This window comes from Lithobates pipiens, unplaced genomic scaffold, assembly GCF_037356315.1.
Source record: "Lithobates pipiens isolate NorthernLeopardFrog02 unplaced genomic scaffold, aLitPip1_a1.2 Scaffold_30, whole genome shotgun sequence".
Taxonomy (NCBI): domain Eukaryota; kingdom Metazoa; phylum Chordata; class Amphibia; order Anura; family Ranidae; genus Lithobates; species Lithobates pipiens.
The window spans coordinates 25,083,286-25,095,300 of record NW_027507791.1 but is presented as its reverse complement, the minus strand read 5'-3'; positions in this window follow the sequence as shown (position 1 = coordinate 25,095,300).

Below are 12,015 nucleotides of genomic sequence, written 5' to 3'. Positions count from 1 at the left end.
AGTCCGGTCGTGTGTACGCGGAATTAGTGTCAAAGTCAAAAAATGTTAAAGAACTTGCTTACTTTAACTGCATCCAGAGAATAGCCATTTGCAACTGGATGATCACTCAGGTTAGACAGTAGCTCTCTCACAAGGCCTAGCAGCCAACAAGGTGCTTAGTCAGGAACAAGTCTCTGCCACAGACGTTGTTATAGAACGTACAAGATAATGTCTCTGCCACAGACGTTGTAGAACACGTAGGGAAACTTAAGCTTGAAAACACTTGTAGGACACCTGGATCTTTCAGCCAGCTTGGCGATATCCACAAGACCGGATTCTCTCTGTTACTTCAGCCCTTCCAGGCTCTTACTAAGAAACCAACCCGTACGTGGTCTTCTTCTGAAGAGTCCTCCCCTGGAATGCTTGAAGTCACCGGGTCTCTTCCAAACTGGAGACAGCACCCAACCACCTCAGAATCTTTCTTCTAGTTTCCTTGCCTTGGGCTAGCCAGCCCTTAGACATCAAAGTCGGGTGGATCCACACCCCAGGCCATAGCCTTCCTGAGGGCTGGTCAGGAGGACCAGGACCATGAAGTCAGTACATCATTCTGGTCCGAAACCCCCAAACCACGTGACGTCCACATCTTAAGTACCCTCTCCCAGAAAGCACAGCGAGAGGGCCACTCCCACTGGATGGGCTCCGAGAGAGAGTAACTTAAGCACCTAACCAGACCATAGTTCCATGCCTGCCAGAAGAGACAGCGCCTCCTGTGGCGAGGCCGAACATCTCACAGTCCAGTCAGACTGATGCTGAAGTCTAATGTAGATAATTTCACCCAAACCAAACTCCAATTTAGGCAATTTTAACTTTTGAAAAAAAAAAAAAACACATAGTGCGTGCTCTTCAGGAGCTGCCGCTACACCTTAATACAGCAAATGCATTAGGTAAAAAAATTTTTTTTCCTTTACAACCACTTTGAATTGATGGGTTTAGTTCCACTTTAAATGGCTTGTTTCAACCCTCCAACTGCCACTTACAAATATCAGACTTAATGGTCAGATCACCAGGTGAAAATAAAGGAAACAAACACTAAAAATGGACAACAAATTCAGCCAACATATCTACTCACACTTTGATTTTAATATCCAATTAATGTGCGATTTGATCAACACAATCGAATAGGCAAACAATTGAATAGACATATTTTTCCTTTCTGATTGGCCTTGGTGGATCATGTAGCATTAATTTGCCGCACTGAGATGTTTTGTTTATGAAGCTGATTGTCTGATTGCATTTCAATTGGTCAGATTATTTATTACAGGTATTTATATAGCACCAACAATTTATGCAGCACTTTACATGACTAGGGTAGCCAGATAACTTACTTCCCCACCAATACATGTAAATTTTAACTGTTAAACTTAAAATAAATACTCGGACACCTGCTTGGATGAAAATGGCCTCAACGGCCTTTATTTAAATAACAATAAAAATTAAACTTTATTTTAAATATTTAACCATACAAAAACTTGTAACAACTTCCAGTTACCCAAAAGACCCTAAGTGCTTTTTGGCTGGTCCCTGACGACCCCTTATTATTTTGAGCCTGTGATCCCCACTTTGTCAGCATCTGTCCCCAGCCGCCAAACTTGCCTCGAGGACTCACTAACTGACCACAGACCCCCAACATATGTTAGCCATTAATCTGGACTGACACCAGCCCAAACACAATGACTCCATCTCTGGCATGGGTCCCAACCTTTTTCAATTGACCCATGCATTTCTACATATATCTTTTCCTATATATATATAGCAGTCGCCAAGGACCCCACGCCACCCCCAAAACGATAACCCTTCCAAACCCAAACCACCATCCATTATTAGGGAGGGCGGGCGGGAACGTCTCTCCTCGCTTGCTGACCCCAACTGCTGACCTGCCCCACCCTGGCACATGGACAGAGGACCCACACTCCTCCCCCTTGTGACCGTCCACCAATGGGGTAAGTACGCCTGCCTCTTAACCACCCCCACGCTGCTTTTCCTTTGCCCAGTAATTTCCTTGCACCCTGTCATGTATGTCCTGCGCTTCCTTTTCAATATAGCTCCGTACATGTCTTGACTAGGGTAGCCAGATAACTTACTTCCCCACCAATACATGTAAATTTTAACTGTTAAACTTAAAATAAATACTCGGACACCTGCTTGGATGAAAATGGCCTCAACGGCCTTTATTTAAATAACAATAAAAATTAAACTTTATTTTAAATATTTAACCATACAAAAACTTGTAACAACTTCCAGTTACCCAAAAGACCCTAAGTGCTTTTTGGCTGGTCCCTGACGACCCCTTATTATTTTGAGCCTGTGATCCCCACTTTGTCAGCATCTGTCCCCAGCCGCCAAACTTGCCTCGAGGACTCACTAACTGACCACAGACCCCCAACATATGTTAGCCATTAATCTGGACTGACACCAGCCCAAACACAATGACTCCATCTCTGGCATGGGTCCCAACCTTTTTCAATTGACCCATGCATTTCTACATATATCTTTTCCTATATATATATAGCAGTCGCCAAGGACCCCACGCCACCGCGGAACAAGTGTGAAACCTTACACTTGTGACCGCCGCCACGCCAGCAAAGCCCGGTGCACACCATCCTCTAGCCCTAAGGCCCACAGATCAATGCCCACAGGGTTCAAATGAACCCCGTCGCCCCTCAAATACCTCCAGGTGTCCACTTCTAGCTCCCAATGACGGATGACAACCCCACCATTCCGGGCCACAAACCTACCCACCTCCTTGTTGACCTTAATCCTGGTTTTGTTTAGTTTTTCCCAGGATCGAGCCCCTCTCCACGACATGCGGGCCACAATATCCGACCACACCACCGTCATGTCCGGGAAAGCGGTACGTAGCCTCAAGAAATCCCACTGGATATCTTTAATCACTTGGCGCATAGGTCGGATCCCCAGATCATTGCCCCCAACATGGAGCACCAAAATATCCGGGGACCGATCCAGGGCAGCAAAGCGATGTACCTCGGGGACCACCTTATGCCACATCATACCCGGGATCCCGATCCACCTGACTGTACCTTCCTCCCTAGTCACCCTGAGTTGTCTACCTTCAGGCCTGACATCCGCCCTCCTGGCCCCCCAAAAAACATAAGAATGTCCCATTATCCAAACGAGACATCTTGGGGGATCTGAAAAGAAAAAGAAAAACCATGCAAACCCATCAACAGCAGTGATATACAGAAACAAACAATTAACACAACAGTTGTGGCCTAACATATAACCGGTACCTAGCCGATTCCCACCGACCAATCCTCTGAATGACTTCCGACGGAAGTCCCCATCTAGCCGCCTCAGTAGCCGCCCCTATCCGAAAGGAGTGTGAAGCATACTCACCCGAGGGAAGACCCGCTGCCTCCAGACACCTCCGAAAAACCGCAGAAAATTGGAACCTGGACAGGCAGGATCCATCCTGATGCACCAGCAACGCCCCTTCCCCCGGCGGGCGGAGTGCCAAAAACCGCTGCAGAGCCATTACCGGACAAAGCTGCTCCTCCATCCCTGGAAACAACTCCACCCAGGCCCCCCTTCCTTCCTGATCCATCTTGGACTTCCTAATCCAGATCCTCACCTTGCCTCCCGAGCAGAGGACATCACTCCACCGCAGTCCTCCAGCCATCCTCCTGGACGGCGAGACCAGCTCCCCAATCCGAAAGGCCCCAAAGAACGCCAGCACAAACGCAGCCCTAAACAGTACCACCTCGTAATCCGTGGAACACACCTCCCCCAAAACTGACAGAACTGACCCCAGCACCGCAAAAGAAACAGGGCGCCTAGAGTCGCGTGTTTGGGAACCTCTTCTGTACCCCCGCAGAGCCCTGCGGACCAAAAATGCTTTCGTGACATCCACCCTACCTTCCATCTGAAACCAGAAGGCCAACGCAGCCATCTTCCGTCCGATGGCTGCCCCGGACACTCCCTTAGCATGATTAGCACACACAAAGATCAACACCAACATCTCCATCCCATCCGGGCCCCCCATACCTCCTACCTCATTCACAAAGACCAACCATTCCTGCCAAACTTTCCGATAAGCCGTCCACGTTCCTGCGCTGAGAGACTGCCTGATCAATCCTGCGGCGACTCCAATGCAACCGTCCACAGCTCCTGCGGGCACCGCTCCCCCTCCTGACGTGCCTCCGGTGCCAATTTGCGAAACGAGTCCCACTGGAAACGAGACAAAGCATCCGCTAAGCCATTGTCGACCCCAGGGATATGCACAGCATATATAAACGCATTAATGCGTAAACAGCAAAGCACCAAGTGGCGCAACAACCTTATCACCGGGGGGGAAGAGGCCGAGATGTTGTTAATGGCCATCACCACCCCCATGTTGTCGCAATTAAAGCGCACCTTCCTATTCTCAAATACCTCCCCCCACAACTCCACAGCTAAAACAATGGGGAACAACTCCAGCAACACTAAATTTTTGAGAAAACCCGCTTCCCTCCAACTCTCCGGCCACGGGCCCGCACTCCATCTTCCCTGACAGTAAGCGCCATAGCCACCCGAACCGGCCGCGTCCGTGAACAGGACCAAATCAGCATTGCCGACCGGCCCAACTTGCCAAATGGCCCGCCCATTGAATTCCGCCAGAAAGGAATCCCAAATCTGCATGTCATCCTGTAACTCCCTCGTCAACCGCACAAAATGATTCGGCATGCGCACCCCCGCCGTCGCCGCCGCCAAGCGTCTACAGAAAATACGCCCCATAGGGATAATCCTGCAAGCAAAATTCAATTTGCCAAGCAAGGACTGCACTTCCTTCAAGCGAAGCTTACGCTTGCCGCTGGCCAGACACACCTCCCGCCGCAATGCCACCAATTTGTCCTCCGGCAATCTACACTCCATGGCCATCGAATCAATTGTGATGCCCAGGAAAACCAAGGCCGATGTGGGGCCTTCGGTCTTATCCGCCGCCAGGGGAATCCCAAATCTGTGCGCTAAATGTTGGACCGTCCCGAGCAATATGCCGCAACAACGAGAATCCGGGGGGCCTATGCATAAGAAATCATCCAAATAGTGGATAATAGAACTCACCCCCGCAACCTCCCTCACCGCCCATTCAAAAAATGAGCTGAACCGTTCAAAAAACGCACAAGAAATAGAACACCCCATCGGGAGACACCTATCCACGAAGTACTCTCCCAGCCAGCAACAACCCAACAAACACATGCTCTCGGGGTGTACAGGCAACAAACGAAAGGCCGATTCCACATCGGTCTTCGCCATCAGAGATCCCCTCCCATATCTCCTAACCCATGCTACCGCCGCATCAAATGATGTATAGGTAACCGCACAGGATTGCGGGTCAATACCATCATTAACAGAGCCGCCCTTAGGGTAGGACAGATGATGAATCATCCTGTACTGACCCGGTTCCTTTTTTGGAACAACTCCCAACGGGGAAACCACCAAACCCGGCAGCGGAGGCTCCACGAACGGGCCCGCCATACGCCCCAACGCCACCTCCTTGGCCAATTTGGCCGACACCACCTCCTGATGGAGACGGGCCGACCTCAAATTATCCGAGAGCGGTGGCACTTCACGCACCATGCTCGGAATCCTAAACCCCTCCCTAAAGCCAGCCTCCAAAAACAGCGCCGCCGCCCTGTCCGGATACCTACTTAGAAAGGGAAGCATCCTTACCAGACTCACCGGCGTCATCCCTTTTTCCAGCGTTGTCCCCTGGCCGACCTTTGCCCTGCTTAAAGCAACGCAGGAAGGGGTGGCTCCCGCTGCAGCCCGCGCACTCGTGCTTGTATCTGCACGCCGATCCGAAACGGCAAGTTCCTTCATTGAACTGCCAGCAGACCCCTTTCTTTTTTGGGGCCGGCGATCCCGCGGAGGAAGCGCCGCCGGCCCCCCCTGGAAAAAACTGCCCCGACCCCCTCGAAGATGTCATCAACTTCATCCAAAGACTAATGTCTTTGTGATCCCATCTAATGGAGGGGCGAACAGCCTTCCGCTGACGAAACTGTTCGTCATATCGAAGCCATGCCAGGCCCCCATACACCCTATGCGCCTCACTGATCGCTTCCAAATAGCAAAACAGTGCGGAGCAATTTTCGGGGGCCTTTTCCCCGATCACACTTGCAAAAATCGCAAACGCCTGCAGCCAGTTTGCAAATGTGCGCGGGATTAACCTATACCTCCTCTTCTCCTCCTCATCCTTTTTACTCTCATCCGGCTTCACCCGATCTAAATTAAATTTTTCCAAGGGGAGCAGGGAAAAAATCTCCACAAACTCGTCCTTCCATATCTTTTCCCGCACCTCCTTCTTCAAGTGGGCCCCCAATGGGCCCTCAAAACACACATACACCTCACAGCGCGCTGCATCCGCCAAACGTACCTTGTCCAAATCCTTGTCCCCCGTCTCTGAGCTCGGCTTGGTACCCCCGGCGTCCTTCTCCGTCTGCGTCTCCGTCGTCACCGACACCTTCTGAGCCGCCCCCCCCCGCCAGACTGTCCCCCCACTGCCGCCGGCGGCGAAACCCACGGCGTCACCGGAGTCGGGGGTCTCACCTCCCCCCCGTCCAAGCGCCGTAACAGCTCCCTAAGGGCCTCCAATAACCCCTGCGACCCCTCCCCCACCCCCTGCCCGGCCTGGGCAATGCCCTCCCCCAACCCCCTCCCCCCCACACTCCCCCCCCCAGAGGCCCCCCCGTCCCCACTCCCCCCCCCATCCACCCTCCCCCACCCCACAAGACAAGAAGAGTGTGAACACTCACCAGGCTGTCCCAGGCGATGAGAACCTCCAGCCGCCCCACTGGATACTCCTGCAGCCTCCTGGGGATCTTCAGTCAGCTCTCCCTCCTCACTGCTGCTGCCAGCCCGGTCCACCGCCATCGGATCACGCTGAAGGCCTTCAGTTCCTCCTCCTCCCCTGGGCACTGCAGCGCTGGGCAGATGAGAGAAGTTGAGCAGCTCCGGATTCAAATTTGGCGCCGCGCCGGTGACGTCATCCAGCCGCGCCGCCGTCCCGTCCACCGCGCAGGCATTCCTCTGGCCAGCCCTCCCAGGACCCACACTGAGCCTGGAGGCGGGGCCTCCCGACCGACGTGAGGCAAGAGCGCGATCCTGCTCCCTGCCAACAGCCAAGATGGCGCTTCCACGAGGTAGGCCCCCAGCTGCCTCGAATCCCGCACTGGTGCCCGGTGTTCTGTGACTCCCACGGCGGACTGCCCCCCCGACCGGAACCTCGCCGGAGGCAGCAGCCGAACGGATCTCGCAGGCGGCAGGAGGGGGTGGGGGCCCGCCGGCCCCCCGAACTTCCCCCCCCCTGGGACTTTGCCGTGGACGGGGATTCCTTCCAGGCCCACCGCTGGCTGGCCGGAGTGTCCGTGCGGCGGTGGTGGCTGAAGGGTCCCGGCTGGGGCTCCCATAACGGCGTCGAGTCCGGGGGGTATTGTCAGGGCTCAGGCGCTCCGGGGGTCTAGACCTCCGAGCACGCCGCTGGACAGGCCCGGTCGTGGAAGGACCCTGTCCTACCCCCTGCAGCGTGGCAGCAATCTGGCCCTGAAGCCACTCCTTGCCATGGACCTCCGCTGCTTCCTTAAGCTGTGCCCAAAGTTCTTGCAACCCACTCATCCTAACTGTCTCTATATCTCCTTCTGCTTGCAGGACACAACGTCTCTCCTCGCTTGCTGACCCCAACTGCTGACCTGCCCCACCCTGGCACATGGACAGAGGACCCACACTCCTCCCCCTTGTGACCGTCCACCAATGGGGTAAGTACGCCTGCCTCTTAACCACCCCCACGCTGCTTTTCCTTTGCCCAGTAATTTCCTTGCACCCTGTCATGTATGTCCTGCGCTTCCTTTTCAATATAGCTCCGTACATGTCTTATGCAGTATATTGTACGTTCACATTAGTCCTTGCCCTCAAGGGGCTTACAATAAGGCTGGCCATAGACTAATCGATTTTCTTTCCTTCCACCACAGATGGAAGAAAAATAAATCTCTTGATTCTCCCATCAACACAGTCAGTATTGATGGGGAATCCCCTGTACGGCATTATTGTGTGTGGAGTCGTCCCTGCCGGGAGAGCACAGTAAATATTGCTAGTGGCTATAGCTGCTGGCAATAATAACATGTGAAAATCCAACATGCTGGTTGTGCCCAAGTCTATTGATGGATTGGGTAAATCAACCTGCCCATCAGTGGCAGCTGGTGTTCATCAGTGGCAGGGGGTGCAAACAAACTGAAAAATACTGAACCCCCTATCAAATGCAGCCTCTTGTACATCAAATTCAGCCACTTGTGCCCATCATATGCAGCTACCTGTGCCCATCAAATTCTGCCATTTGTGCCCATCAAATGCAACCATCTGTGTCCATCAATTGCAGCCACTTGCCCATCAAATGCAGCCACTTGTGCCCATCAAATGCAGCCACCTGTGCCCATCAAATGCCACGACTTGTGCTCATCAAATGCAGCCACATGTGCCCATCAAACCCAGCCACATGTGCCCATCAAATGCCTCCACTTGTGACTATCAAATGCCACCACTTGTGACCATATAAATATAGCCACCTGTGCCCATCGAATTCCACCACTTGTGCCCATCAAATGCCACCACTTGTGCCTACAGAAATGCAGCCACCTGTGCCCATCAAATGCAGCCACTTGTGCCCATCAAATGCAGCCACTTGTGCCCATCAAATGTCGCCACCTGTGCCCCTCAAATGCAACCACCTGTGCCCATCAAATGCAGTCACTTGCCCACAATCTCCTCGCTCCTCTTCCTAAGCACCAGGCATCCAATAGGGTGGCCTGGCGCTTTGGCCAATCAGGAAGCAGGTCTGATGTCCTGCCTCCTGATTGGCGGGGAGGAAGATTAGTAGTCTCTGCGCTCTGAGCCCACCCTATTTTGAAGCCTATTGGAGCCTCAGGCTCTAATCAGGTGCTTCAAAATGTACCACCCCCTCCCACCCCCGCCATAGGGATCCATGCATCTGGCGCCCTGAAAGGGACCGGGCGCATGGATGGGGGGCGGCACACGTGCGCCCACAGTGCACGGGCCGCCACTGCTGCCCATAGATGGTTTAAATCTCAGCTGATCTCTACTGAACAGGCCAAGATTTGAACCATCTGTGGCCAGCTTTAGATCCCCAACTCACAGTCATACATACACATACTAAGAGGACCAATTTAGACAGGATCCAATTAACCTACCAGCATTGATTTATGGAAGTGTAAAGGGCTGAGGTATATAGCGCGATTATTTCAGAATGATGTGTTAAAAACTTTTACTCAATTAAGCAATGAATATGGATTCCAACTCAAATATTTTTTCAATTCCTACGGCTCAGGCATGCTTTACAGGTGCAGGCCCGCTGTCATGAATTAGAACTTAGCAAATCTATAAAAATATCATTGCTGGTTAAAAGGGATGTTAAGTAGGCTCTCATATCTCAATTATACTTATACTTTATAATAAGCTCCAAGAATTGGTGGATATACCATCAAGGACACAATGGGCACAAGACGTGGGGTCTGTATCAGAGGACCAATAGGCAGTGGCATTGTCAACAGTACCCATGGTCTCTCTATCCCCTACACAAAAACGAACCCAATTATTTTTTTTACAAAGGACTTATCATACACCCAAGAAGCTATTTAAATGGCAGCATAGAGACACACCCCTATGCCCTAAATGTAAGGGGGGCCCGGCTAATTTAATACTTATGTTATGGAGTTGCCCCAAACTCCATCGATACTGGAAGGGGGTTGTGTCTACTATTAATGGCCTCTTTGGGATGAAGTTGACAATAGAGCCAGGAAAATGCCTTTTGAGTATGATAGAGGAATCTAAGACCCCAGATTATACCCTTATACCAATAGTGAGGAGTGTATTTAAGCCCTTGTTCACACGGTAGAAGATTCCGACGGAATGTGTCCTATCGGACCGTTTTGTCGGATATTCCGACTTCCGGAATTAATCCGTTGGAATTACTCTGACGGATTTGGTTGTCGGAATCTCCGACCATGTGTACAGGGGCTTAGGTTCGCAAGCTAATAGCACAAAAATTGATGTCATCGTACTCCTCAACAATAGTGGATTGGAGAACACAATTAAAGGAAATTATAATTAAAGAAAAATATATTTTGTTACATAGAGGTTGCCCAGGGAAATTTGAGAATATATGGAAGGGGTGGTCGGATACTCTGGATTGAACGTTGAGTTAGGAGGAGACAGATGACCATAGTGAGAGATTATAGAGAGGGAGGTTTGGTTTATTTTTGGGTGTTTTTTTTATTAGTATTTAAGATTCAATTTTTGTTTGTATTATGCTTATCATTATGTACTTGGGACATATGTGTGTTTTATATTGTCTGATTATAAAATTAATAAAAAAATATCTGATTTAATAAAAATAAAAAATTACCACCATGCCTTTGGAATGTGGAAGAAAAATGGAGTACCCAGAGGAAACTCATGCGAGCACAGGGAGAACATGCAAACTCCAGGCATTTATTGCCATGGTTGGGATTTGAACGGACAACCCTAGAGAGCTGTGATAATTTACGATTGTATCTTCCAACTATTGATTAAAAACCATTTCTTTGTGTGTGTCATACCAGTTGAACGGGTTGTTGACTATAGATTATTTCTATCAGGAGAGATTGATTGGAAAATAAATTGATAATTTATTGATGCAGGTATGGCCACTATATGGATTGGTAAACTGAAGTATATACTGTATATTATTTTTTCTTTTCAGTTAGGATACACTTTTTTCTTTCCAGGTGCCTACATTGCAGACAGAGTTAAGGCATGTGTCAGGAGCCAGAGGTGGGACTTCTGGAATTAATTTGAGGCTCTTAGCCCTTGTACACACGGTCAGAGATTCCGACGGAATGTGTCCTATTGGACCGTTTTGCCGGATATTCCGTCTGTGTCTGGTCTGCATCGGACTGTTTCCGTCGGAATATCAGACAGACCAAGTTTTACAACTTGCCAGTAAAATTTTCCACCAAAATGCTCCTATCGGACATACTCCGATCATGTGTAGCCTACTCCGACGGACAAAGTGCCACGCATGCTCAGATCAAATTCCTAGACCAAAGCTATTGGCTACCAGCCTGAACGTAGTCCCGTCCTAACGAAATAACGTCATCACGTTATGTACAATCAGATTTTCCGACAATTTAGTCCGACCGTGTGTATACAACATCACTTCCGGACCTCTTCCCGAATTAATCCGTCGGAATTACTCTGACGGATTTGGTTGTCGGAATCTCCGACCGTGTGTACAAGGGCTTAGAAGAAAATGTGCTATATCATGGGAAAAGCAAGTAATAGCTGCACAAAAAAAAAAAGAAATGAGTTTCCTGGCAGAAAGCAGCAATTATAAGCGATACCGAATAAGGTTTTTTTTTTTCTTTCTTCGACTGGAGTTGCTCTTTAAAGTGAGCAGCTTTCCCCTCGAACGGTACATGAAAGAGGCTCCTCATGTCAAGCGCTCTGCCCAGCCAAAACGTCTTGGTGTGCGGCTGGAGAAAAGACATGTCAAATTAGTGCTGACACGGGAGGCAGGCTGCATCTAACATAACAGATTAGAAAGCAATTGAAAATGCAAAGGGAGGAAGTTTCACTTTCAAGCCCCACTGGAGGTGCTGGCCCTGTCAGAAATTGCCCTTCAGCAGTTCTCCGCCAACAAAGAGCCCTGTCGTCTTTAAACCTGGACACGAGACGGTGATGGCTTTATACATCACTGGATTCCGAGTTTAGAAGAAAGTTTTTGTGTCTCCTGTCCTCGGGCGTTGTTCAAGCTGTCTGCTGGGCTGCTACGCACTCAGGAGGGCGAGCTCTCTGTTTATGTGATTCTGATAAATACTATGATATCTTCTCAGCGGGTCTGCAGCTACCTTTAAGGCAAACTAATCGCAAATCGCGTGCCGTGAGAATTCCCCGCTACTTCACTGCCATATCCCCCATTACTGGACCGTGAGA